This window comes from Equus quagga, unplaced genomic scaffold (assembly GCF_021613505.1).
Source record: "Equus quagga isolate Etosha38 unplaced genomic scaffold, UCLA_HA_Equagga_1.0 72115_RagTag, whole genome shotgun sequence".
Lineage (NCBI taxonomy): Eukaryota > Metazoa > Chordata > Mammalia > Perissodactyla > Equidae > Equus > Equus quagga.
In genome coordinates, this window is record NW_025802337.1 from 213556 (window position 1) to 241172 (window position 27617).

General features: G+C 43.3%; 1 pseudogene; it reads right to left on the minus strand.

Annotated features, from left to right (window-relative positions):
- Nucleotides 1-19363: 19363 nt before the first annotated feature.
- On the minus strand, nucleotides 19364-27364 carry LOC124234157 (butyrophilin subfamily 3 member A3-like; annotated as a pseudogene).
- Nucleotides 27365-27617: the final 253 nt, after the last annotated feature.

Sequence of the window (27617 nt, forward strand, 5' to 3'; positions counted from 1 at the left end):
TATATTGCAAAATGATCAACACAATAAGTCTAGTTAATATCCATCACCACACATAGCTATACATTTTCTTTTTCTTTTGATAAGAACTTTTAGAATCTACTCTCTTAGCCACTTTCAAATATACCATACAGTATTGTTACATTACAGCCCCATGTGTTACTATTTTATAACTGGAACTTTGTTCCTTTTGACTCCTTTCACCCACTTTATCCACTCCCCACATTTCATCCACTCCCCACCCCCTCCTCTGGCACCTACCAATCTGTACTCTATGTCTATGAGTTTGGGTTTGGGGTTTTTTTTTAGGTTCTACATATAAGCGAGGTCATATGGTATTTGCCTTTCTCTATCTGACTTATTTCACTTAGCTTAATAAGATTTGTTTATGTTATTGCAAATGGAAAGATTCTCTTCTTTCTCATGGATAAATAATATTCCATTATGAATATATATACACAACACATTTTCTTTATCCATTCATCCATTGATGGGTGCTTTGGTTGTTTCCGTATCCTGTCTATCATAAATAATACTGCAATGAACATGGGGGTGGACATACCTTTTCAAGTTAGTGTCATAATTTTCTTCAGACAAATGCCTATAAGTGGAATTGCTGAATCATATGGTAGTTCACTTTTTAATTTTTTGAAAAACTGTTTTTCATAGTGGCTGCACCAATTTACATTCCCACTAACAGTGCACAAGGGTTCCCTTTTCTACATCTTCTTGCCAAGACTTATTATCTCTAATCTTTTTGCTAATGGTCAGGCTAAGAGGTGTGAGGTGGTTTTGCTTTGCATTTCCCTGATGAGTAGTGATGTTGAGCACCTTTTCATGTACCTGTTGGCCATCTGTATGTCTTTTTTGGAAAAATATCTTATTACTTCCTCTACCAATTTTTAAACTGGATTTTTTTTTTTTTTGCTATTGAGTTGTATGAATGCTTTATATATTTTAAATATTAACCCCGTTCAAATATAAGATTTACAAATATTTTCTCCCATTCAGTAGATTGACTTTTCATTTTGTTAGTGGCTTCCTTTGCTGTGAAGAAGTTTTTAGTTTGATATAGTCCTACTTGATTATGTTTACTTTTGTTGCCTTTGCTTTTGGTGTTAAGTCCAAATTATCATTCTCAAGACTGATGTCAAGGAGCTTACCACCTACATTTTCTTCTAGGAGTTCTATGGTTGCAGGTCTTATGTTTAGGTCTTTAATCCATTTTGATTTAATTTTTGTGTTTAGTTTAAGATAGTGGCTCAGCTTCATTCTTTTGCATGTGGCTGTCCAGTGAACTCATGTTTTTTAAGTGAAATCCAATGGACTAACAGAGGATATATGCCCAATATGCATGTCCACCATTCCTTGCCACTCCATTCACATATAGCACTTGTGATGCTCCATGAGTACAGCTTTCCAGTGGATCCACATGCAATGGAGTTCAGCAAAGCTCAGGATGTGTACAGGGTAAGCCACTTACATCTATGACTGAGTAAATGTAATATCTACATAAAATGCTGATAGCACCAAGAAGTCATGCTTCCCTTTTGAACCAAACCTTGCTCCAAATGCGAAAAGAAGTCAATGGAGTTCTAAGAAACATAATCCTATCATATCCTCTCATGTGTTACTTCCCTGTATTTGCCAAAAAATAGTGCTTAAAATAATGACATAGATGGTAAGGAAAAGATGGGGAAACCTACAGTTCCTTTTCCTTCTGTTCCTTCCCTGCTCATCAATACCAAAGAAAGTGTTAGCAGAATGTCCACATACCAAGAAGAGAAATAAAAACAGTTAAGTTAGTTTTGTGCAGGGTTTCCACTGTTCTGGTAAGAGTGGAATACATGTACAAGCTATAAATGCAACTGATGCAAGTTTAGTAATTCTGTATGTGCATCAAATGCTCTTATTTTAGCATTTAAAACTTGCATTGCACATCACAAAGATGAGCGGTAAAGTTCATGCTAATAGTTAAAAATTCCAATGTTTCTTTGCTTAGAACAGTGATAATTAACAGATAAAAGCCACTATGACAAGTTGAGAGAGAGAAAGAAAGAGTGTAGGAGAAAGGGAAAAACTTTATATTTTAGTAGTTTTAAGCCACTTTTTCCTGCTTTTAGAACAAGGGGCCCAATATTGTCATTGTGCCATGAGCCCTGCAAATTACGTAGGCAGCCCCGATTAAAAATGGCACCTGCTAGACGTGGGATGGAGAAAATGAGTTTTTTGGCATGATTTGAAGGTCTTGGTTTAGTGACTAGGGATGACAGTGCCATTACTGGGTCAGGGGAACCAGGAGGAAGAGCAGGGGGAGATAATGATGACAGCTCAGTAAATATTGCATTTGAGGTGACTGTGGGACATTTAGGGAGACATATAAGGCAGATGGGGAGACAGGCCTGGGCTTATGAGAGAGGTGGGTTATCCATGGAAGAGGGAGCTCATGGAAATGGTGAAGATCATCCAGGGAGCAGTCAGAGAGAGAGAAAACAGCTCTGAGAGGAGACTCCAGGTGAAATGAGGATCAGTGTGGAAGCAGAACCTCATGTGTAGGGCAGGACTTGAACACAACACTCCAGGTTTAAGAAATGTCATATTTTTTAACGTTTCTAAATAAATTAAATTCTGCCTTGGATCCCATGTGAAAGATTGGCAAGCAGCTCTCTACACAGTCACTTTGCATGGCTCCATGTCCCTCTGCTGGTGGAGAGCACTCTCGAGGGTTACACAATCTTGCAAACTCTTTTGGCTTCACAGTATTGCTACAAAGCCCCTTAGCTGAGAGAGGGAAAATGTGTAGGCAGTGTTCTTTCTTTTTGACCTGAAAGCCTCCTTTGCTGTCCATCTTCTTCTGCAGGCATGAGAGGTGGATTTAGCTGGATACAAATAAAACTTAAGTTTCAGAGCTCCTTCCAAGGGCCTCTACTTAGTTTATATGCATAATTTTGTATCTTTTCCTTAAAAAGGAGCTGAAAATTTCATAAGCTTCAGGGCCCCAGAAGGGACAGTTTTTCCCCAGATACCACATAACATACACACCCAAGCCCCAGACATGCTGATAAGGCCATATGCTCTAGGCCAGGGTGTCTTGATTGCAATGTGAATGTTACACAATTCCTCTGATGCCATTTTCATCAGAGCCTTTTAGGGAGGGACTACCACACTGGGGAAAGTGAGAAAACTTTTTGAGATACAACCTTCCTGGAGAACTGTTGCTATTTCTATATATTCTGGAATATGCAAGGTATAGATGTTGCTTAAAGGATTGCCAGCTGCTGCAACAAATATCTTCCAAAATGTCAGGGGCCAAACCCGACAGTAATTGAGTTCTTACTCAGGAAATTGTCAATGCAGTTGCTCCTGGCTGGCAGGCAGGTTTCATGGGTGTGACTCCTTTCATCTGACTCCCCATCCCCAGAGCACAGAGTGTCTACAACTAGCAAGAAAGAAGGAGGAGAAAGTGGCCACCTCCTAAAGGCCTTGGCCCAGAGGAGACATACCTCGCTTCCACCCATATTCCATTGCTGAGAAACAGTCCATGGACCCACCTAGATGCAAGGGGTGCTGGGAAATGCCTTCCCTGGCTGGATAACTGGTTACCAGTGATAATTCTATATTATGGAAGGAAAAAACATGAATCGTGGTGGAGAGGGAGATTTCTCACCCTTAGTAGGGGAAGCTGCTGTTCAGACCACACACAAAGGGCAAATCCCACTTTCTGATTACACTGGGAAAAGTAAATAAATGTTGCAGGTAATATCTTCTGCTTTTTTTTTTCCCTGTGGGACTATCATTAGCCAAAAGGAAGGTGGTCTCCAGACATGTAAGTCTCTGCTCCAGGGATGGTAACTAACAGAGCACTTGTAAAGGCTGCTCCAGGATCTGAATGAAGCACATGCCTTTAAACCCAACTTAAGTTTGCTTCAAAAATAGACCGTACCAGAGGCCAATTTGTGGAATTTGAGAAGTTTGACTGCAGGATGTCCAGTCTCCTCTTGGTACTCAGTTTCAGATGCCCAGGGCCTGCTGACTCTGTAAACCTACCCCTTAATAGACAAGCTGCTCCAAGGCAAGGCCCTTATCCATTTCATATTTGCATACTGGAAGGAGTGGAGTTAGTGCCTGAAAGACAGGGGTAGGTGCCCAAAGTATTTGTAGAATAAAAAGAGAAAGAGACAGAGAGAAATTATGATCACTGTTTACTTTAATAACTCATTTGCTCTACTTCTTTTACATGCATTTGACGTCTTTTCTTTCTCATTGTGGAATAAAGGCTCTCTCCTTCCTTAAACAGACTTCAGGCAACAGGAAGCAGGTGGGAGTCTTCTGGTGCAAGGGAGTCTCCTCACCCCAGGATTATCCTTTATCCAAATCCTGCCCTGGGGTTAATCCTGTTTTCAACACTTCCCCTTTGGGCGAGGGAGAGCAAGAGCCCTTCCTCCTCACGTTCCTTCCCCACCTTCAAGCTTAGCAAGATGATTAAGCTGCTCTGATCCACTAAAGAGGGAACCTCAGACCTAGCCAAAATAGTCCTCCAAACAATCTGTTGCAAGGAAATACGACTATTATGAAAACTAATAATAATGGTAATAACATTTACTCTGTACTGGGTGTATGTGTATGAGACAGGTTTTTATGGCAATCATGCCTCAGAACAAACACCAAACGTCTCAAGAGATTACATCAATATTTACTTTTCTCCTTCGTGGGTCTGCAGGGTGACTGGAGTGCAGCTGGTCTTGGGTGAGCTCCCCTGGGCTTGGCTGACTAGGTTGGATTCCAGGCTGGAAGTTGGTTCCAGTCAACTCCAGAGGTCTCTTTATTCTGGGACCAGGAGCCACAAGACATGAGCTTCTCCCAGTGCTGGCAGATTACAGTATCAAAGGGGCCAAGACAAACCACACAAGCATATTTAGAGCCTCTATTTCACTGACATTCCATTAACCAAGCAAGTCACATGGCCAAGCCCAAAGTCAATGAGGTGTGACACTGCAAAGACTCATGGCTGACAACAGGTGAACTGCGGACAGTGAGTCTGTCTTCCACAGGAGAAAGCTCTGACCACAAAAGTATCACGTGCTAAACACAGAAAACCAGAAACACCCCCCTACACACACACGCTCACAATCACACAGAGCATACATAATCCCACCACCAAAGGAAACACAATTGAAATACTTTTCTCCTAGTCTCCCACCATCCACCCAGATGCTCAATCCAAAACCTAAAAGTCATCCTTGCTTCTATCCTCCTCTCACCCCAGCATCTAACCCATCAGCAAGTCCTATCGCTAAAGAAATCCCGAATCTACTACATTCTGCAACTTCATGGTTACCACCATGGTCGAAAGCTACATCATCATCTCTTGCATAGACAACTGCAATTGTTTCCTAATTGGTCTCCCTCCTCCGCACTTGCTCCTGCCGCAGGGACCCACCACAGGATAGACACAAGATGTACCCACAACACGGCAGACACAGCATGCACCCACCACAGGACAGATAGAGTGATCTTTACCATGTCAGACTCCTACCTATACCTTTCACTGGTCCTTGTAGTTCAAATAATGTCCAAATTCCTTACCATTCTCCAGAGCAGGACTTCTCTAACTATAATGAGGATATCAGTCACCTGGGTACAGATGTTACTAAAATGTAGACTGACTTAATGAGTCTGAGATGGGGCCTGAGATTTGACATTTTTAGTGATCTTAGTGATTTTGGTTCATGTACTCTAGTGGAACACCCTATCTGCTCTGGCCCACTCCTTCCTCTTCAGCCACATCCCCTCACAGGCCTTCTCTCTATTCCTCTCCCACAGAGATCTCTTCCTGCTCCAAGCACTCTGCTTCCTCTGCCTGGATGCTCCCCTCTCAGCTCTGCACCTGGCTTAATCCTTCTTGTCATTCATGTTCAACTCAACCATCCTCTCCTTAAACAGGCTATTCCTGAGCACCCAAGCCCCAGCCCCATCTTACTTGGGAGTTTCTCAACCTCAGCACTGTTGACAGTGGGGAGCTGTCCTGTACATTGTAGGATGTTTAGTAGCTTCCCTGGACTCTCTCCTCTAGATGCCAGTAGCATAACCTGCCCTCCCAATTTGTAGTAATCAAAAATATCTCCAGATGTTGCCAAAGGTTCCCTGAAGGGCCAATCATCCTCGATCCCCAGCTGAGAAACACTGCTCTGTCTTGACCCCTTTATTTCCTTCATTCCTCTGGTTTATCAGTCTTTATCATTATCTTGTTTACTTGTTTGTTATCATTCTAGAGTGTGAACTTGTTCACATCTTGACCTTTGTCCTGGGCACTTTGAACAGTACCCGACACATAGTAGGTGTTTGGTAAATATTTGTGGAATGGATCAATGAATAAATGTGCTTTTCTTCCAAATGAATTCTTAATGTTTTGTGGGCTACGTTTTTATACTTAGCAATGTTCTAGGAAGATTTTCATGCCATTTTGTTTTTAGTATATTTTAAAACTTTTTATTATGAAAATTTTCAAACATACACAGAAGTAGAGAAAACAGTACAATGAGTCCCTCACGTGTCCATCCCCAGCTTCAGTAACTTTAACATTTTGCCAGATGGAAAATGTTTTATCTCTCCACCCTCACTTTTCTCCCCACACACCATACTATTTCATTCATAAAGATAAATCTACAATAGATAAGAGTGTTTTTATAGAAGCACGATACCTTTATTATGCCTAGTAAAAATTAACAATATTGTAGTTTCTTTGAGTCATCTAAACCTAGTCATACACAGATTTCCCCAATTATCTCAAAAATATATTTTACAGTTGATTTATTCAAATCAGGGTCCAAAAAAGGTCAGATCATTGCCCTTTAGTGCGTGTCATATTCAGTGGTATGTGGGGGATGGGGATAACTAGTTTTATTAACTGCTGATTATTGACGTATTCTTTCACAGGCACTGTGCTGGTGTTTTATATAGGCATTATCACACATAATCTTGAAAACACCACTTTTCAACTGTAAATGATGAACTCATTCTGCAGATAAGACACCTGAGGCTCAGAGAACTGAGCAACCTGCCCCAGGTCACTGAGAGGAACACTTTGCTGAGATTTAAAGCCAAATGTCTTATCCCAAAGTTTCTCCTCCTGACCTTTGTGCTCTTTTGAATCTGCATGATAATAGAGAAAACAGCGCATAATTATTCAGGTTATAGATATTATAACACAAATAAACCATGAAGGGAAACATTCTGACTTTACGAATGTAATGCAGAAATGTGTTATGCCACCTGCTGACTGTTTGTGAACATGATGTTTAATGTAACAGTTGTATTTCCACTAGTAAACTCTATGCTTTTTTAAAATTTTTCTTTTTAAATTTTTTTTCATTTTGTGATAACATTGGTTCATAACAGGATAAAAGTTTTCAGGTGTACATCATTATATTTCAGTTTCTGTGTAGACTACGTCATCTTCACCACCCAAAGACTAATTACCATCCATTACTGTACACATGTGCCTAATCACCCCTTTCACCCTCCCCTCTCCTCCCCTCGCCTTTGGTAACCACCAATCCAATCTCTGTTTCTATGTGTTTGTCTGTTGTTGTTAAACTCTAAGCTTAAGCACCGAAAATGACCAAGAGAAGAGATTAAAAAGGATTTGTTGAGTGAATGTGCGCCATTTGATATATGTCAGATTAATTTATGGGTAAATTTTAGTTGAATCATGAAGTGTGAGATTTGGAAAGAATTATAAAACTCAGTTAATTTAGTTGCCCACAGAGTGCAGAAACCCTGTTGACTACATCCTTCAGTGGCAGCCATCAGATTTCTGCTTAAACATTCCCTGTATGCAGAGCTCACTATCTCACAAAATGGACAAGGCTAATCATGAGAAAGTTTGTTCTCCCACAGAGCAAAATCTGACTCTCTGTGCCTTTCGCCTTTTGTCTGTAGTTCTGCTCTGTGGAGCCAAACAAAATTAATCCAATCCCTCAAACATTACAGCTCCAAATGTTTTGATTACAATAATAAACTCTCAAATTCTCTTGTATTGTTCACGTTTATGGAGCACTTGCTAAGGCCCATGATAACTCCTTTGTTCCTCACCACAACCCTACGAGGCGGGGGCTGTTCTCCCCATGTCACAGTTGGGAGACTGCTCAAACCCTCCCTGACCCTTCCCTCCCCCTAGCCCTCTTTCTCTCTCTTCATGATTGATTTTCCTCCATGACATTTAGGTCACCATCTGACATGCTGTATATGTTACTCATTTATTTTCTCTCGCCCTCTCACTAGCATGCCAACTCCCTGAGGGTAGACTGCTGTTCAGTTTTGACAACTGCTCTATCTGGCTGCCTCTGTGTCTGAGCTCTGACAGGAGGATTGCAGCCTCTGATGGTATTCAGAATTCCCACAGAAATGGATTCAATAAAACTGTGAAATATAGCAAAGGTCCATTTGTCTTGCCATCCCCCCAAATGTTTCTCTTTATTTTGTCATCTATAAAGTAAACATATATTTTATAATCCACAATATTTCAGGTTGAAAATAAAATAAAATGTCAGTTGGAATCATTATCCAACTGGTTTGTTATTGCCAGGAGGATATGAAAGAGTATCTATAACTCGTAGTAAAATGTAAAGTACCTACAAATGTCACTAACTGCTGTCCAGAAAGTTACTTTTTCCCTCGGTAACCTGCTTTCCCTTCCCCTGCTCTTTCCACCTCTCATTCCTCCTTCCAGCCCTTCTACTCACCTCTTTCTCCTCCTTCCCCTTCCTTCCTCTCTTCTCTCCTCTTCCCCTTTCCTGTCACTTGTCCCCCTCCCTCCGCTGCTCCTCTTTGCTCCATCCTCTTCCCTCTTCTTCCCGCACTGACCCTTCAGCTCCTCCTCCTCCTTCTACTTCTGAGAGGATAATCTTTAGGCTTCTCGGACCCCTCGTGGTCGCTGCGTGTCACTGCTGCGCTGTGTGCCAAAGTAACAGTCTCAACCTCGGGCTGCTACGCTGAAAATAAGCAAACCATGGGCTGTGTGCGGTGGGGAATCCCAAGAACCGAAAGACATGGGCTCCCCCCGCAAGAACATTATAATAGTATTAGAAGGTCTCATGAATAGGTTTGAATTATGTAGGCCGCAAACTCAGGAGTTAAATTTGTACATTTATTTGTATGTAAACTGAGGTTTATTTCGGTCCCCAGCCCCTTTTCTGCTTAATGGCAGGACCTTGATCTTAGTCAGTCAGGCTACACCTAAGTCAGTGGTCTTTGTCTGAGTCAATTCAGGGCTTCATCAATCGATTTTGGGGCTCCCTTTATCTTCAACTGTATCTCAGTTTGCGAATGACGAGAAGAGCTCTGTCTTGTCCAGGCTCAGGGAAGAGTCGCCAACTCTCCGTTGTCATCTGTCCCCTCTGACATCTGCCCGCACATCCTTGTGCCCTGGTTTTTCCTTGTGGAACCGCGCACATCCCTGCTTCTTTGCTCCGCATCCTGGCGAGGTGTCCTTGGGCCTCTGTGTGAACTGGGAAACCCGTGGAGCTTCCCTTCCACCCTGCGGTTCTGCCTCAGGCCCTTCCTCCCAATAACTGTGTCCTACTAAGTTCCTACATCTTAGTTCTAATGTCATCTCAAACCTTTTTTTCCCCTAGGGACCCACAGTAAGAAATACATTTTATATCATAACTCAGGACACACATTCAAATTTGTATATTCTGTGTGCTCTTATGGTTCCATTCTGCTCTATCTGATTTTTTTTAAATGTCAGTCACTACTCAATATATTGATTTTTACATTACGTTAATGGACCAGAACCCACAGGTTGAAAAGCACTGTTCTGTGACTGTCTTATGCTGTAAAAATTATGCCCCAAGTCCTACCGGGCTCTGCTTTTGTTGCCCAAAGGACAGTTTTGAGACTCAAAACTTTACTTTCAAATTACATTTTTTGACATGGGTTTTTAAAAATAACTTTTAAAGTTAAAAATGTACTTGTTTCTCTTCATATTAATGCTGTAAGAAGCCTTTCATTTGAGCATGAGGCAGAGCAGAGAGTTTCTGTTGCAGAAGGATAAACACATGGGTTAACATTTCTTAGTGTTTTCTTGCCTACCCCTCCCCCCATATATATAAAATACTTCAAACCTGACATCTATGTCAAGGCATTGTACAGGTGCATATTAGATTCCCAGAGCTGCACAAAGTGCCACAAACTGGGTGACATAAAGAACAGAAATTTATCATCTCACAGTTCTGGAGTCTGAAAGTCTGGGATCAATGTGTCAGCAGGGTTGGTTCCTTCTGAGGGTGAGAAGGAAGAATCTGCTCCAGGCCTCTTCCTCAGCTTCTGGTGGTTGGCCTGCAGTCTTTGGTGTATTTTGGCCTATACAAGTGTCACTCCGATATCTGCCTTTGTTTTCACATGACGTTGTCCCCGAGAAACTTGTCTTTCTATCTTCTCCCATGGAGAAAGAAGCAGGGTCAGTTCTCTATTTCCTGCTAAATGCAGTTAGATCTCAGAAATTCCAAGTCAGTCGTCTGTTAGAAGGAGCTCTCTTGATTTAACTCAACTGTGATACCATCTCCTCTGGAAAGTCTCATTTCTGAGTTCTTTTATTTAATGTTGATGTTACCACACAAAAATTGGGTTCTCCTACCTGATGTATATGAATGAGCCAAATAATTATGCCATCAGTTTTTGGGGGAGAAATCAGCTTTATTCTGTGAGATCAATCTGCAGGGAGACAGGGGGTGTGTGCCCTCAGATCTGTCTCTCTGCTTCAGGATTTGGGGCAAAATTTAAGAGGTTAAGGAGAAGAGGCTGGCACTCAGTAACACTGGTGGGACTGGTTTTGATAGGTGGGTTTCAAGCATTTATGGTAATGTTCTAAACATTTATGATGAGGTTTTAAACATTTATGATAGGGTGGGGAAGGAATTTTAACATCAGATCCTCCTGAATGATGGACCCTTCACTTCTGATAAGAGTCCAACTTCTAAGTTCCAGTCATGTCCTGGTCCTTTGGTTCCATGGGGAGGAGAATCTTGGGTTCCTCAGTCATTTCAGGGCAAGATTTATTCTTCTGCACATGCTCTGACTACATGACTTAGCAAACTTTCTGAAAGGCAATTCTTAACCACTCTGTTGATAAGATGGGGTCAGTTGAACTGGTCCTGGAGGGCCCACGTATACATGAGTGAAGGAAGACATTTCAAGACCAAGGTTAAAGAGGGATAGTCGGAGTGGGAGAATGGGGTTGAGCCTCAGAAACCCTAATCTCCTGCACTCCAACCATCACTAATCGATTCTATACCATTGGCTGTCAGATTGCTTTACTGGCTTAAATAATAAGGAATATTTTTCTCAATTAATGAGAAATTCTGAGGTGGGACATGGGGAGGGTATAGTGAGGTGGGACTCTATAGCCATCATCCCTCCCTTTAGTGGTCTTTTCTGTACTAGAGAAGTGGGAAAACTAAACACTACATTTCTCATGTTTCATGCAGCAATGATTTGTGAGAGATTTAGTTTTGGCAAATCAGATGCACTCACGTGGGATGAGGAGAATGGAAATGAGGCAGGGGCTGTGTTTCTGCAGTTTCCAGTGTTGTTTTAAGTCAGGTACCTGAGGATTACTGTAACTATTCAGTAAGATTACTTTTCGACCTTGTTTCCAACAGAGACATAGATGATGAGAAATTAATCTGGTCAATTTGCTGGGGTTTTTTTTTTTAAGATTTTATTTTTTTTCTTTTTCTCCCCAAAGCCCCCTAGTACATAGTTGTGTATTTTTAGTTGTGGGTCTTTCTGGTTGTGGCATGTGGGATGCTGCCACAGCATGGCTTGATGAGTGGTTGCATGTCTGTCCCCAGGATCTGAACTGGTGAAACCTGGGCCACAGAAGTAGAGCGCAGGAACTTAACCTCTCAGCCACTGGGTCAGCCCCTGCTGTTTTCTTGTTTAACCTGAGGAGTGACTCAAGGGTCACAAGGACTTATGAAATTGTTTTACAGAAGAAAGAGAATGCCTTCAAGGAAATTACGATCACTAGATAACCAGCCTCCAGCTGCTTTGACACCCAGAAGTCAGATTGCCCAAGGGCTTATCTGGAGTGAAAGAAACACAGATTACCACTTAGTTTCTCTGACACTCCTTCTGCCAAGCCCCTTAGCTCTATAAAACCCCCTGCTATCTGTTCTTGTTAAGGCAGATTTGAAAGAACCTATCCTCCCACCTTATCATTTTGGCCAATTCGAATAATCCTTTCTTTATCTCCAAGCACAGATGTCTCAGTGATTGGCTTATTGCACATCTGGCAGATGAATTTGAGATTAAGAGGTTTGATATCAGTTTGGTTTTCCTGTGTAGTGTTAGCAGAGTCTTCAGTGACCCATTATGGACTTTGTAAGAATTAAGAGGTAAACTGGAAAGCATCTGCTTTGCTGATACAGATGGTAGCAGGTGCTGCTCAATTTTGGAGCTGATAGCAAGCAGGGCTTCCTGATGGTAGTGGTTTTCTTGGCTGTGGCAGTGGCATTGTAGTCCTGATTATAGAAGTGCCAACATCTCCCTTGGTGGCTCAATTCTGCAGCATAATTTTGGGAGTCAGTTCTAAGTGGTCAATATAGAGAGTACCTTGTAATGAATCCTTTCCTGCTTAGGCAAGCTAAAGTGCCTTCTATTCTCTTAAACAGAACAATGACCAACACAGGGGACAACTTGAGGGCATGTCATCAAGGATCCAGGTTTTTTCCATCTTTATACTTTGCAGGCTTAGCAAATCAGATTAGCTCTCCTCCTGGTCACAAGATGGCTGCAGTTGCCCCTATGATCTTAGCCAGGCCTAGTAACATCCAAAAGAATTTTTATGTTTGTTTTAATTGTTTTGTTAACAATTAAGTATCCCCTGAATCTAGAAAAGTGCCTGTCACATAGTAGGCCAATAATAAATATTTGTTGTATGAATGAATGGGTCACTGGAACCACAAAAGGGCCTGTTTACTTTTCTGGTAAGAGGATATAATAGCCTACACTCCCCCTAAAAGGGAAAGAATGTTTCTTCTAAAGTAAAACACACACACACACACACACACAACACAAGTTGAGCTTTCATATTTTAATACTTTGATTTCTAACAATGCAATTCAAACTTAGTTAAGGAGAAAAACAAAGAATGTATTATATTATTATAAGGATACACTGTTGAATTGTGGAACTCAAGAGCAGAGCTCCAGCTGGGCCTCCAGCCAGGGCTGGGAACCCGCAAAGGCAGAGAGGCAGGCTGGCCAGCTGGCCTGCTGTTGTTGCTGAAGGCCATCAGGCACTCAGGTCACCGCTAGGCACTCAGGTCTGTGGGCTGCATGGGCTGGGGCCTTGGGCAACAGTGCTCATGGGATGCTTAGATCCTTCGTCCTCCTAGACCTGAACTTCCCCCATGACATTCGGAGAATGGTCAACACCAAGAGAGGAGCAGCTATCTTGTCTCCAAGAAAATTCTTTCCTCTACCCCAGGCATCTGGAAACTTTTTTCTGTAAAGGTCTGGATAGTGTATATTTTTGGCTTTGCAGGCCACATGGTCTCTGTCATAACTACTCTTGTAGCACAGCCATAGATGAACGGACATGGCCGTGTGCCAATAAAACCTTATTTATGGGTGCTGAATCACAAGAATAAGTCAACATCCCCATTTTCCAGCTTAACAGAGGGACTGTCCTTTCTGACCGATGACATCTCCAGGCCCAATTTACTTCTCCTTCCTCCTGGCTAAAAATTACAGAGACACCCAGTTACTGAATTATCCCACTTCCTGACAACACCCAGTTCAGAACTGATGTCTGATTTCCTTACACCCTCCTGAGAATAAGAAGCTTCTCCCAGCTCCCTCTTAGCCAGATGCCCCACGGTTCCTCCAGAGGGCGTTCTCCCTGCTGCAGCGAGTTAAGTAAACCAACTGTTTGACCACAGCTGTGTCCCTAGAGGTCTTTGGTCAGTCGTCTTTAACAGTGTCAATAACTTCACTTCACAGCAGAGAAAATGAAAGTTTAACCTGAAGAGTCCTCAGGGAGTCTGTCCTCTGAAGTAGGATTTCATACAAGAGACTGCCTTACCTGCCTACAAGGAGCAGATGGTCAGGGCTGAATTTAAAAGACATTGTCTGAGAGCAAAATGAACTAGCTACCAGGATAGGAACTCACATTGAAAATCCTAGAAGGAAGTAGTCCAAAGGGTAAACTCTAATCAGAAGATTCATTTACAGATTTATTCAAATAATTTTTTTGTAGATGTAATACTTTGATCATAGCTGAGAGGCTTATTGTGTCAATCAAGTTGCCTGTTGTCAGATTCATTCCCCACACTTCACTTGCTCTGCTCTGGGTCACAAGGAACTACATTTCCCAGGCTCCCTTGCTCTCTCACTTCTTGTTTAGCCAATGGCAGTACTGACAAAAGATTGGCATGAAGAAGGAAGGCAGAAACCAGGATATTCTCCTACCTCTCTGCTTCATGTAGCATTTTCAGACACAGCTGCATCTATTCTCTGATTTGAGATCCTCCTCTGGTATCCCAGCTCCTGCTGCTCATCCCTGGGGCATCCACTGTCACTGTTCCAGCTCCCGCTGTGGCCTCCCATGCCACCTCGTCCCACTGTCTCTCCATCTTTAGGAGTGATAACAGCTTCTTGCTTTTGTTCATCTCTGGTTTACTCTCCTGTGAGTCCCTGTCCTAGCAGCCAGAAAGCTTCCCCTTCTCCAGGGGACTCCGCCTTTCCCTCCCTCAGGATCCCTTCCTCCACTTACCACCCCAACCTTGCCCCAGGGCTGTAGTGCTTCTTCTCTCTTCCCTACCTTCTAGACTTTGCTTCTGCAATTTCTTGTCTCCTCTGATGCTCAAATGATGATCTTCTGCTTCTCCCTCTTCTCTCTAACCCACTCATGGGCACAGTCACAATCAGAGAACAAACTGTGGGGAAAGCAGAGAAAATAATTTTCTTATCTGCTTGCTACTCACAGTGTGCAGGGCTGCTGGACCTGGGACGTTGTCCACTCTGTGACCACAAAGTCCCAAGATGTCCAGTGAAAAGTTTAGAGCCCAGGATTGTCCTGCTGTGGGTCAGCTAGCCAATGGTATCCCTGAGCCTGCTTTCTCCCAGTTTCTAGATAGAATAAACAGAAATCTTTAAGATTTAAAAGTGCACATTGAATAGCCTTTTGAGATGACATGGCCTTTTTATTTCCTTTTTTCAGTTTTCAGAATGAAGATGCTTTTCATCTTTTTTGCAAAACCTTGAGATTCCCTGAGGTTTTGGTGTTGCTGATAACCAGGAGGAAAAGTCTCCTGTGTAGAAGTGTGTATGTAGTAGTGGATGGGGATGGGGGTGGGGAGGTGATGAGGTAAACATGAAGAACCTGATTTCCAAAGCCAGAGGAATCTTATGGAAGTTGTTGCGCTTGTGGTGGGCAATGGAGAGATAAGGGGGAACACAGGGAAGGGTGGAAGGGATAGAGAATGAAGAAAGACAGCAGCTGCCATAGTAGACTGCAGATCTTGCCATTCATTCAAAAATGATTGAGGGAGAGATGCTGAGGATACAGAGAGGAAAAGAAACCCTTCTCTCAAACACCTGCCTTTCTAGTGGGGCAGGAAGATGACAGCAAACAAAGACTTTCTAGTTGTGCTTCATCCTCTCCAGTAGATGGACATGTTGAGTCCAGCACCCACTACACCCACACAATGCTCCCCTCCCATGCCCCACAGAGTCCAATCGGGTCATTGCATAGATTTCTTCTAAAATAATCTTCCTGAGACACATTTATTCATATTTCCTTCAAGAGTCTAAACGCTTCCCCTGGAGGCCTCCAATTCCTTTCTGATTCTACTCAAAACAGCTCAAAACTAGCAATGGTTCCACAGTTTCCTCCCAGGACTGGGTTCCTCTTGGGAAGAGACAGAAGAGAGGGCTGTGAGACTGTAAGAGCCTGGTCTGCCTACAGCCTGTATCTGAATAAAATAAGACCCAGGGGTTCTGGGGAAGTCTGTGCCAGAAGCATCCAGTGAAGCCAGGCATTAACCCCTATGATAGCTGACCTGAGCCAGAGGGAAACACATGTGTTCTGAGCATGAGGGGGAGCCATTGACCATGAGGTAGCTCATCAGGAAAACAGGTCTAGACAGGGTGTGCCACTTCTGATCATGACAACCTGACCCAATCATTCTCTATCTTGAGAGGAATGAACCTGGAAGGTGTGTTCTTTCCTTTGAGTCATCTCCAGCTGGGGATTTCTACCAGCCATTGGCACCCAGAGAAGATATTCCTGCTCTATCCTGTTCAAATTCAAAACTACTGACTCATGGAATCAGTCAGGATAGGAAAATGATTATGTTCAGTTGCTAATTTTCAGGGCTACAACAATAGTAACCAGTACATTTACCTTGTCACAAGAGAACAAATTTCACAGAACACACAACACGAATAAAACTGGGCCCCTAGAGGCATTGGAAACAAGGATGGGAAAGTTGCCCAAACTCTCTCCACCTTGAACCCTTCTCTCTGCATGTCTGCTTCTGTCTAATCTCTCTGTAGATCTCCCTCCTTTAGCTTCTCTAGACCACACTGTGGATGGAAACTGCCTTCCCACAGCTCCCATGAATACCTGCAACTAACCAGGTGTAACTGGTTACATATCACTGAGCCATTCAGTCAAAATGTGCAAGGTATTCACTCTTGTCTAGTCTGGGTCAGATGTCCATCCAAGATCCAGTCCATGTCAGGGGACAATGGGGTCACATTATATGGGCATTATATGTATTGGAAGACAGGATGTCACCAGTGCTAAATGGATGGGGTTGGAATGAGGGGAGACAGGTCTTAATAGGCATTCACTATATTCTCAGAGGCAAAGCCTTATAGACAAATGCTGTTGATGCCCAATCCCATAGCCCATTGCTCCACTTCAGATAGACAGTTTCATGCAAGGTCACAATTTCCCAGGTGCCTGCATTTCCTCCTCTCCACCTGAGAGCTTTTTCTAACACCAATGGTGCTTGCTTCTTGCATATACACAGCTCAGCCTTGAAGTATAAGGGAGTTAACACCCCAGGGGCCACCTTCAACTGATGGTGGATAGGAGTTTTGGATAAATGGCCTGGCTCCCACCCCTATTAGGAGGATTCTGGGGAATAGCCCACAATTTCACACGGTTTCTCAGTGTCCTTGGTAGACTGAGCTCAGTTGCCTGCATGATAATGAAATAATTAATGTATCCCCTTTGCCATTTTTCACCTAGTTGGCATCTCCTTTTATTTACTTTCAAACTTGGATTTCCTGGGATCACTTTGAAAATAGACTATCTGAACCCAAGTCCTTGACTCAGCGTCAGCTTTTGGGGAACCCAAACTAAGAGATGGGATTAGGTACAAATTTCACCACATATTGCATCCAACAGTGAGAATTATCTTTTCTGGAGAAGTACGCTCTGGCATGTATACCTGAGTCTAGTAGGTGAATAAAGGGTACAAAGAAAATTGCCAAAATTCCCGGGAATCTCCAATCATGGAGGCCCTTAGTCTACAGAGGGACCTACCAGGATGGAGACCTCCTCCTGCTTAGCCAGAGTGAGTGAGGCTGTGACTATTACAAGAGTAGTAGGATAAATAGTCCACACCATCATCTCTGCAACCTGTGAATATGATTCATTACATGGCAAAAGGAAACTTACCGACAGAATTAAGCCTTTGGACCTTAAAGTTGGGAGATTATCCTGGAATGTTAGGAAAGTGACCCTGGATTATCTGGGTGGACTCAATCTAATTACATGAATTCTTAAAAGTAGAGGAAGACAGAAGAGTCAAAGAGATTCAGTGGAAGAAAGCCCAGGAGAGATTCAAAGATTGAGAGGAACTCAATCTGCCATTGCTGCTTTGAAGGTGGAGAAAGACCATCACAAGCCAAGGAAGGTGGCAGCATCTAGAGGCTGGGAATAGCCCTCAGTGGACAGCCAGTAAGGAATGGCAATCTCATTCCTACAACTGCAAGAAATTGAATGCTGCCAACAATCTAAACAGATTTTCTCCTAGGGCCACCAGAAAGGAACACAGCCTACAGACACCTTGACTGTAGCCCAGTGAGACCCATGTTGGACTTCTGACATACAGAAATGTGAGATAATAAATTTATGTTGTCTTTGGTCCTGGAATTTGTCGCAATTTATTATGGCAGCAAAAGAAAACTAATACAATAAGGATTTTGTGAAAATGTTGTAATGAGGTAAACTGTGCAACTGTGGCGAATAAACTGTGGGGGCTTAAAATATAGAAAAAGTTCAGTTGAAGAGTGAAGGTTATTAACAAATTTATTTAAGAAATGTAACTTGACACCTGCCTTTAACAAATGTAACTCTACCACCTGCTGGGTAAAGGGGATACACTGGTGAAAAATAATAGCAATGATAATGAACAGTAGCCTTTACCCAGAATCTATCAGTTGAAAGGAACATCCATTAACATAAATTAATGATCAGGGGTGGAAATATCCCTTTCCTGGAGAAAAATTCTACAGTGTGATGTAAATACCACTAAAATTCATCTAGCTGCCTTGCTCCCACATTCTTTCCATAGACAATCTTTAGTTATTAAGTTAGGCTTCCTAGAGACCTTCAAAATAGGAGGATTAGTTCTGGCTATATGATCACGCATCACATTGACAGAGTGGGTGCACATGTGCCCATTATTAGTTAAGAGTTTGGGCTCTAGTCCTTTCACATCCTGTGTAATACAGTCCCTGTGAATTCATTCTCTGGACCACGTCACCCTGCAGCTCAATCCAATGAAGTGCTGGACCTGTGGCTCTGACAATCAACCTTGAAGTTATCAAGCGGGGTGTGGCCTCTGTGGTCACCTACAGTGATCCTCACCCTGGAGTGCCCTGGGAAGGGAACCTCAGGGCTGCTCATGGTCTCTTCCCCACAGGGGCAATGGGGCTGGAAAAGAACAGGTTAACGGTTGGGAGTGGGACAGGGACAGAATCTCTCCCAGCAGCACAATTTTCTGTATGTATTGTACAAGTATTATACCTGGCCCTGCCTCACTTTCCACAATCTCGAAAAGGGACTACCCCGAGGGTTGTTTTTATGATTAAATGAGTGAAATTCACTTAAAGCATTTGACACAGGAACCAGTACATTTTAAGTTATCTACAAATATTAGTTATTGTTGTTTGAGCCCAGCTGTCATTCACTTGCTGTGTCTCCTTTGGAAAGTTAATTCACTTTTCTGCATACCTCTTCCCTTATCTACAGAAAGTGGTACCAAACTCAACTGTCATATGGAATAATGGAATTAATATGAGTGAAGTGCTTCACACATTGTGTGCATTTAGAAAGTATTTTATTTTTGTGATGTGTTGCTGTTAAGAAGGAGGGCCTCAGCTCCAGGCTGGCCAGTGGAAAACAAGGATATTACTTCATTTTCAGGGCCCCCATTTCCATCAGCAGAGCCCATGGTCACTGGGGTCTCCAGGGAAAGGTCACACACTAGGTCAGGAACAAAGCAATTCTACACTCAGGTCAGCGCTGGGCAAATGGTCAGGGGAGTGGTCTCCAATGTCCAAACTCTAAAAACAGGGTACAGAGGCCCAGAGAAGGACGTGTGTGGGAAGGTATAGATATGAGATCCATCCACGGCATTGTAGAATGAGACCTCACCAGTCTCATAGTCCAGGAAAACACCAACTCTTTGAGGAGGGTTGGCAATAATCAAGTCAGTAGCAATGTTAGTGAGAGCTTCATAGTTTTTCCCATGGGAAAGCTGCATAGTCCAGAATCCATTCATGGGTGCCATTTCAAGACTATGTATTCTATTCACATCCTCCCTACACACCCCAACACACCAGTCTTTCCTGTCGCCCACCTCTACCTCCCAGAAATGTCTCCCTGATGTGAAGCTCTTGCAGCCAAGCACACAGTAACGCCCATAAAATCTCTTAGGGTTGGCTGGCAGGTTCCGTCGTGCATCTGCCCGCTGCAGGTTCCTCTGATCCTCAGAAACAAGGAGGATGGGGTGTGCTGTGTCCAGATCCAGAATCACATCCGCTGCAGAAAGTTTGGGATGGGCCATGGGGTCAGCCACTGTTCCCAGACCTCAGAGCCACAGCCTTCAAACCTGCATCCGGCTAAGGAGATCTGAATCCAGAGCCTGGTATCCCCAGCCTGCCTTGAATGTGACTCCCTCAGCAATACTAAAAGAAAGGCCCAGGAGTCTTGTGTTCAGTGGAATAGAGTGCTGAGGGTCAAGGTCTGCCTAACCCAACGTCTCAAGCTGGCTCCTTCCTTCCATCTTTTTCCTATGTCCCTCCCCAAAATGACTCTGCTTACCTGTGCTTTACAGTCACATAGATTTACATTTCAATCCTTGCTCTACCACTACTGAGCTGAATGACTTTTCCTTTTCTACAGTCTCTTTTTCCAGAGACCCAAGCTATATACTATCTTTGAGCCTCAACTTCGTTATCTGAAAATGGGGATAAAAATAGTAATCTCTAGAACAGAAAAAGACAAAACATGTTTTATATGTAGCCTAAGGCAGGGCATGGAGGAAGTATCTGATATTATAATAGTTGTCATGCCTTTTCTGTGCCAGAGGCCATGCTGGGGACTTTCTGTGCTCCCAGATCCTCTCTCCACCTTTCTCTGTCCTCTATGGACAGCATCATTGGGCTCCCTTATCTCTAGTTATCTATTGGGTTTGGCCAATGGGAGGTATTAGCTGAAGATTGGAAGGAGAAAGAAAAGAGAGGCACAGCATAATTTCCCCCACTTCCTCCCTGCCAGTGTCAGATGGTGATGCTCTCACAAAGGCATGACTCCTCTCACGCAGCCCTGTCCTTGAACTACAGCTTCCTCTGGGCTCCAGTAACAACCCCCCTTCTCTATTCCTTCAAGCCTAGGGGTGGTGACAGCTCCCCACTATTTTAAGCCCTGGGGCACTTCACATTCCCTTGTTGGTTTCCCTTAACGCCACTCCTGCCTTTGTAAACAGTTCCTTTTCTACACCTCCTTCAGTCACCCAGTTGAAACAAGCCATCAATTTCTTGTTGATTTTTTGACAAATACATGTTCATTACCTCATTTAGTCTTTACCTCAACCCTCACATAATAGGAATTATGGTTACCATATAAAAATGAGGAGACTGAAGTTCAGAAATATTAAGTAACTTGGGGACACACAGCAGCAGGAGGTGGCATAAGAAGCTTGGGAAAAGCAAAGATCTTTGTGAGTTGCCTTCTCTCCTTGGTCATTCCACATCCTCACTCTCCCTGCAGTGTTAGTTCACTCTGCCTCTCCTTCCCTCAGCTCTACCCTTTATGCCTCTTCCTTCCCACGAAGATCTGCGAAACCCAGGAAAGCAATCCTCCCTGGTTGTCTGGGCTCTCAGCAGGAAGGCCCTGGAGATGGGCACACCTTTGAGACCAGGACCTCAAGTCACCCACCCTGAACTCTCCCAGTCTTGGAGACTTTTCTTCCCAGAATCTGAAGAGTTGGAGAAGAAAAAGGGAAATTATGGTCCCTCAGGTTGTTGTCCTAGGGAACACACAGAGATTCACTCACCAGGTTGGAAGAGGGCCGTCTTCCATTCTGAAAGGCAGGAAACACAGATAAGGAAAGGGCATTTATTTCTGTTCTTCCCCCACCCATTCTCCTCACTAAGCCTTTTCTCCCTCCCTTTCTTTAATCTCTCCCAATGTCCAGCTTCCTTCATCTATAGCTCTGCCAAATCAGGCATACGACACCTCAAAAATGGTGGACTTCCTTCCCTTCATCATGCTGGGGATGCAAGCAACATGGCCAGGCTTTGCTAGGGTGTGGATATGTGTGCCAGCTGGGTGAGGGGTGGCTGAAAATGCCCAGATCCTGTATCTGAAAGTTCTTCTCTGAGGCTACAGAAAATCAGGGTTGGTATCCCCCACAGAAAATGAGCCTCTGGGCTAGATCTGATTATTCCTACTGGGAAAGATAGGGGGTCACACAGTAGAGAAAGGCTTAAATGCTTAGTACACATGTGCCAGGAAACTCAGAGAACATCAGGGCCACTTACCAGCATAGGCCTGAGACTTCTCTCCACCTACAATGGAAGAAAGGTACAGATGTCACCTGAAATATGTCATTTCTGAGTCATGTCCTTTCTCTTCTTTTGCACCCAACTAACCTTCCTTTTTGACCCTCATCCAAACCCTTCCTACCTTCTCCTTCTGCCTGTTCAATTCTCTCCTCCACTCCCCTCCTTAATAGCAAGTCTGAGAACATCAATTGCACACTGAGGATACTACAGCCACCATGTAAGTACTTTCCCAGCTGAGAACTGCAGATCTATCTTGTATGTATCTACACTCCCATACCTGGGCATAGGTGTCACTTTATCACTGTGTGTATATGTGTCTGTATATGTGTACTAGAATCTGTCTCAAGTTGTATACTGTCCTACCTACTTCTGAAAAGAATTGGTCAACTTCATGAGGAAATTTCAGATACTATTTTTTTTAAAGCCATTCTAATAAATCCTTGTCAACTGAGTCACTGTGGCCACTCTTCTCTTTAAGAGGCCTTTTTCTCTTTTCTTCTTCTCTGATTTTCTCATTATTTTAAATCTTACATTCTCTGTTTTCTTCTCAGCAACCTACGGGTTAAGTAAACCAACTAGTGAGTTTCCCAGCATAGGGAAGTCACTTCATCTAGGGAGTTCCATTTTGCTCCTCCTCCTTTCCGTTCAAGTGCACCACTGGATATTCCCTGGTGCCTTGCTGGCTGAGGAGTCTGTGGGCCCCTCCTAGAGAGAGATTGAAGGGCCCTTTTCTCCATTAAAAAACACAACTTCCTCCTGCTTCCCACCAATCAGCCATCCTTATTTTTTTCCCTTGGTAAATGTATCCTGGACTCTTCTCAGCCCTGGGCAGAGTTAGAGGTGAGGAAAGGGTCTGGGAAATATCCCAGCACAGTCTTAGACACGAATTCATAGAACATGTCAGAGTCACTCACGAGCCATATACTGGATCTTTCTCCACTCTGCAATGGAAGAAGCATGAAGAGTCATTACATTGCTTAAAGTAGTGATAGGGAAACATATATGGGTCCCTGGGAAAATAGGAACTTATTGAGTTCATGCTGCAGCTCCTCTGGAAATTAAGCAGGAAAAAGAAATTACTGATACGGGGATGGAGCTTGGAGGACCTCTGCAAAATAAACCTTACAAATGACCCTGTGCAGGGGTGAGTGTACAGGGTGGGGAGGGAGTGAAGTTCTCAGGGGCACCCTCCCATAAGCCAGTGCCTTGGTTTCCTTCCTTGGTCTGATACCTCTTGCCCTTCCTTCCAAATCCTTTTCCACTTGCTCTCTCTCTTTCTCCTTCTTCTGTCGCCACAAGAAGAAACCCATCCCTGAAAGAATCAGCAACAAGATGGGCAGGGTCTCCGAGAAGGCTGCGATCCAGGGCCAGGTCCTCCAGAAGGGGTCTGCAATGGAATGGAGATTAAGTCTCTCGCCCCCAGGGTGGGGATCTTGGAGTTGATCTCATGACATTAAATGATCTCTCTCCTCCTGAAGTCTCAGGGAACTTCAGACAAGAATTTAGAAAACTCTTACTATGACACAATATTATTAGTTATCTTGAATGTCTGCTTCTCGCATCTGAATATGAGTTACCTGGGCGTCAGAATCACATGTTTTTCAGAATTTAATTTTTCAATAGGCTACATTTACATGGTTCAAATATCAAAAACATAAATGAAATGGCATCCAAGTCTCCCATCCACTCACTCCTCCCTCCTTCCATTTATTAGCCTCTCATTAGTCAGCTTAATATGGTGGGTAAGAATAGGAACTTTGGAGCTGGAGGGCCTGCATTCAAATTCTGGCTCCTCCACTTGACTAGCAGTGTGGTCTTGGACTAATTACCCGCTTTATTCCTGGTGACCCAATCTGTAACATGGGGTAATAATAGCACTTCATTCATAAGGTTAAAGGATTCAATTAATGCTTATAAACTGGTTGACACATAGTACTATGCAAGTGTGTATTAAATTTTAATCATATAAAGATATTCTTATTTTTTCTCTTTTATAGCAAAGATAGTATTTTATAAAATCTTCTCTGCATCTGGCTTTTTGTCTTCATCTTGGAGATCCTGCCATATTAGTACAGAGAGAACGTCTGTGTTTTCTTTCCCAGCTGTGCAATATTCCATTACATAAAAGTTCCTCATTGATGGACATTTAAATAATTTCTAACTTCTTGCTATTATGATTAATGCTATAAGAAACAACATTTTATGTGGGTCATTTCATACAAATGCAAGTATATCTGTCAGATAGACTCCCAGAAGTGGGATTTTGTGTCAGTAAATAAGTAGTTTGGAGAAATACTGCTATATGGACCCCAAAGATGTTGTACCAATTTATACCAAAAATATACAAAATCGTGAAAACAAATGTCTAAGAGTGACTATATCCCCAAATTCCTACCATGAGGATGTGTGATCTGCCACCCAGGTGTGTTTGGTTGCCAATATCACAGGCAGAAAATATTTTAATACACATTCCTCTATTGAGTGAGATTGGATACTGCCTCGTGTGTTATTTCCTTTTCTGTGAACTTTGCTCATTTTCCTACTGGATTGCTTTATATGTTAAGGAGATAGCTCTTTCTCTAAGATATGTGTTGTATGTATTCTTTTCTCATTTTGTCATTTATCTTTGCTTAGGGGTCTGATCTTTACCATCTTCCCCCAATTCTCATTGCCTGCACAGTTTCTAGCACACAGGAAAAAGTCAGTAAGTATTTGTGACATAAGCAGCTTTATGGGGAAATGAAACATCCCTGGAGTAAGAAGAAGGCTCCAGACCCATGTTTTCTGCCTTATATTTACTGCGAAAACCCAAGTCAGCCACAGAGAATCACACATCCTCCTTTTTATAGCCACAGCTCAACATAGTGTACCTGAGGCTCAGCAGGGCACTGACCTACAATGGAAATCCTGGCTGTCTTTTGCTGCCTGAGGAGGAGATTTCTGATGAAACAGGATACCCCTTCCCCAGAGCTGGTTTTCAATATTACAGAAGCTGCGACTGAATACAATCCAGCTCTCTCTGCATCCAAAGGTGTTGCCACAGCTGGCATGTCCTCTCCCTTGACATCTCTCCACTGTATTTGGGCCTGGGGATACTAGCTGGTGGACATGCACTCCAGATGGATTCCTCCATCCTTATAAACCTTTATTTAATGTGAAAATCAGAACTCAGAGCTGTGGAAGGATAAATGAGCCTACTCTATCAATGAGGGTCTCAAATGAATTGGTGCCACACTCATATTAGAAAATTCAAGGAGTATTTTATGAAAAGATAATTCAAGAGGTGTTTACAAAAGTGTGGTCATGGTGAGGGAAAAACTACATGGGATAGAGTAATACTCCAGGGCCAAGAACACTGGAGCTGTTACCCCCTACCCCTATACCCAAAAAGAGATGGAGAGGAAGCCCTTTTGAACACCTAAAATAAGACAATCTTGTAGAGAGGGCTTTCTTGAGAGGAGGCTTGATCTTCTGGAAGGGAATGCAGCAAACTAGAGGTAATCGTGCAGGGAGAAACCCAGGAGGATGAGTACCTAGACCTCCCTCTCCTCTCTGCCTCCTCCCATCTTCTGCTATGGCTCCCCATTGACTAAACTCATTCAGAAGCCACAGCGCAAGAAAGTGTCCTGAGAAACAGAAATGCAACCCTTGACATCTGGACATCAGCCTGGTGTCACGTTCTCCTGTTGAACATAAGCAGTTTCATGGGACATCAACATCAGACAAGGGCCCTTTGTCAGAATGGTGGGTCAAGACAAAAACAAGACCACTCAACAATCGTGTTTCAAATTAGAGAAAAACATGAACACTGTCCAAACCACAATCATGACCAAACATTTCCCTCTCTTGACTATGAGTGACCGCTGCTCCTTGACCAATTATAGCTTTAGCCTCACTCTAGTCTTCTTCCTAGATAAGACTTATTAAGACACCCACCCACAGAACCACACCCCCCCAACTTCCTGGCAGTATACAATCCAGAGCAAAGCCCCACTTCCATAAGCCCTCCCCCAACTCCCCTAACGCAAGCCCAAATTCTATACCAATCTTCTGTCTCACCATCTTGTTAAGACGCCCCACGGTTTCAACGTATCATGCATTCTCCCTCCTTGCAACAAATATTAAACACAACTAGGTCAAATCCAGGTGTGTTCCTGGGGGTCTTTTGTTGGAGAATATTGGCAGCACAGATGACATCCCACAGGTCAGCCTCCCAGGACCCACAGCAGCATGGGGGGCCAGGAAAGCTAACTGGAACACAGCTGAACCCAATCAACTGTGTGCCATCATGGAGGAGATATTTTCTTATCCTTCCTCTCCCCAACCTTCTACTTGCCTGCTTAGACCCTGGTGGCCAGCATGAGTGAGTTTTTTACTTGATATTATACAGTACAGGAGAGATTATTCCTGGAAGAAAACCTGTGTCTTTCCCAAGGACCTCAGAGAAACAAAGAGGGAAGGCAGTGGAGCCAGTTCCTAGTGATGAGCCAGGATGATAGGAGGTGGATTTGGAGCATGAACTCTGCATCTGCCCACAGGGTACAGGAAGGAACAAGATAAAACAAAACCTGAAGGCTCACCTGCAACTTTCAGCTCCACCAGGGCTTCTTCAAGGAAGTTGCCATCTTGGAAATAACACTGGTATCTTCCACTGTCAGAGGCTCTGACATCGTAAATTCAGAGAGCAGCCATCCCTTCAGTGATGCCGTCTCTTAAAATTGAAGTTCTCCCTCAATACTCTGCCATCTGTTGGTCTTCTACTTCCTCCCCGTATACGTACATGTATACTACCTGACTAAGGCTGGATCTCACCCACCTCAGCTGCATGGCCTCCACATTCATCTCTGGGGACAGACGACAGGGCAGATCAGCATATTCACCCACTAGGGCCAGGACGGGACCAGGGGGTCCAATCACAGCAAACTGAGCTGGTTGGCAAAAGGAGAAGCTCCATCAGAGGGATTTCAGGCCATGAGAGTAAAGGGGGAGGATCTCAGGCAGCGAGGGTGAGGTAAGAAAAACCTAGAGAGGAACAAGATCCTAACAGAAGTACAATTTGGCTTAATGGCATGTACACCTTAAGGTTGGAATGGGACTTCCAGGTATGAGAAGTTGTCAGAGGTTCTGACTGATCACTAATTGTTAATTGTCTGCTTCAGATACACCAAAGCAGAATGTTCCCTACCTGAGCAAGGGGAAAGCAGCTGGACCAGGACGAGGCAGACATGGAGGTCGAGCAGAGGGAAGTCTAGGGAACTTGCCATTTTCATCTGTGCTGCAGAAAGATGACGGAAAGAGTTAGGCAGAAATTATAACCTGAAAGAAAATGGAAAATTCTACATCAAACCTCCACCTCCCCAGGGACATCTCTTGGTGAAACACAGTCACTAGTGTGGTGACTCAAGATCCTCCTCTGCCAAAATGTCTGTTTGGGAGCCTCTTAACATTTGAGTTCCAACATGGAAAACTGCTGAAAAAAACTTGTAATGCTAAATGTGCATACATTTAACATATAAATATTAT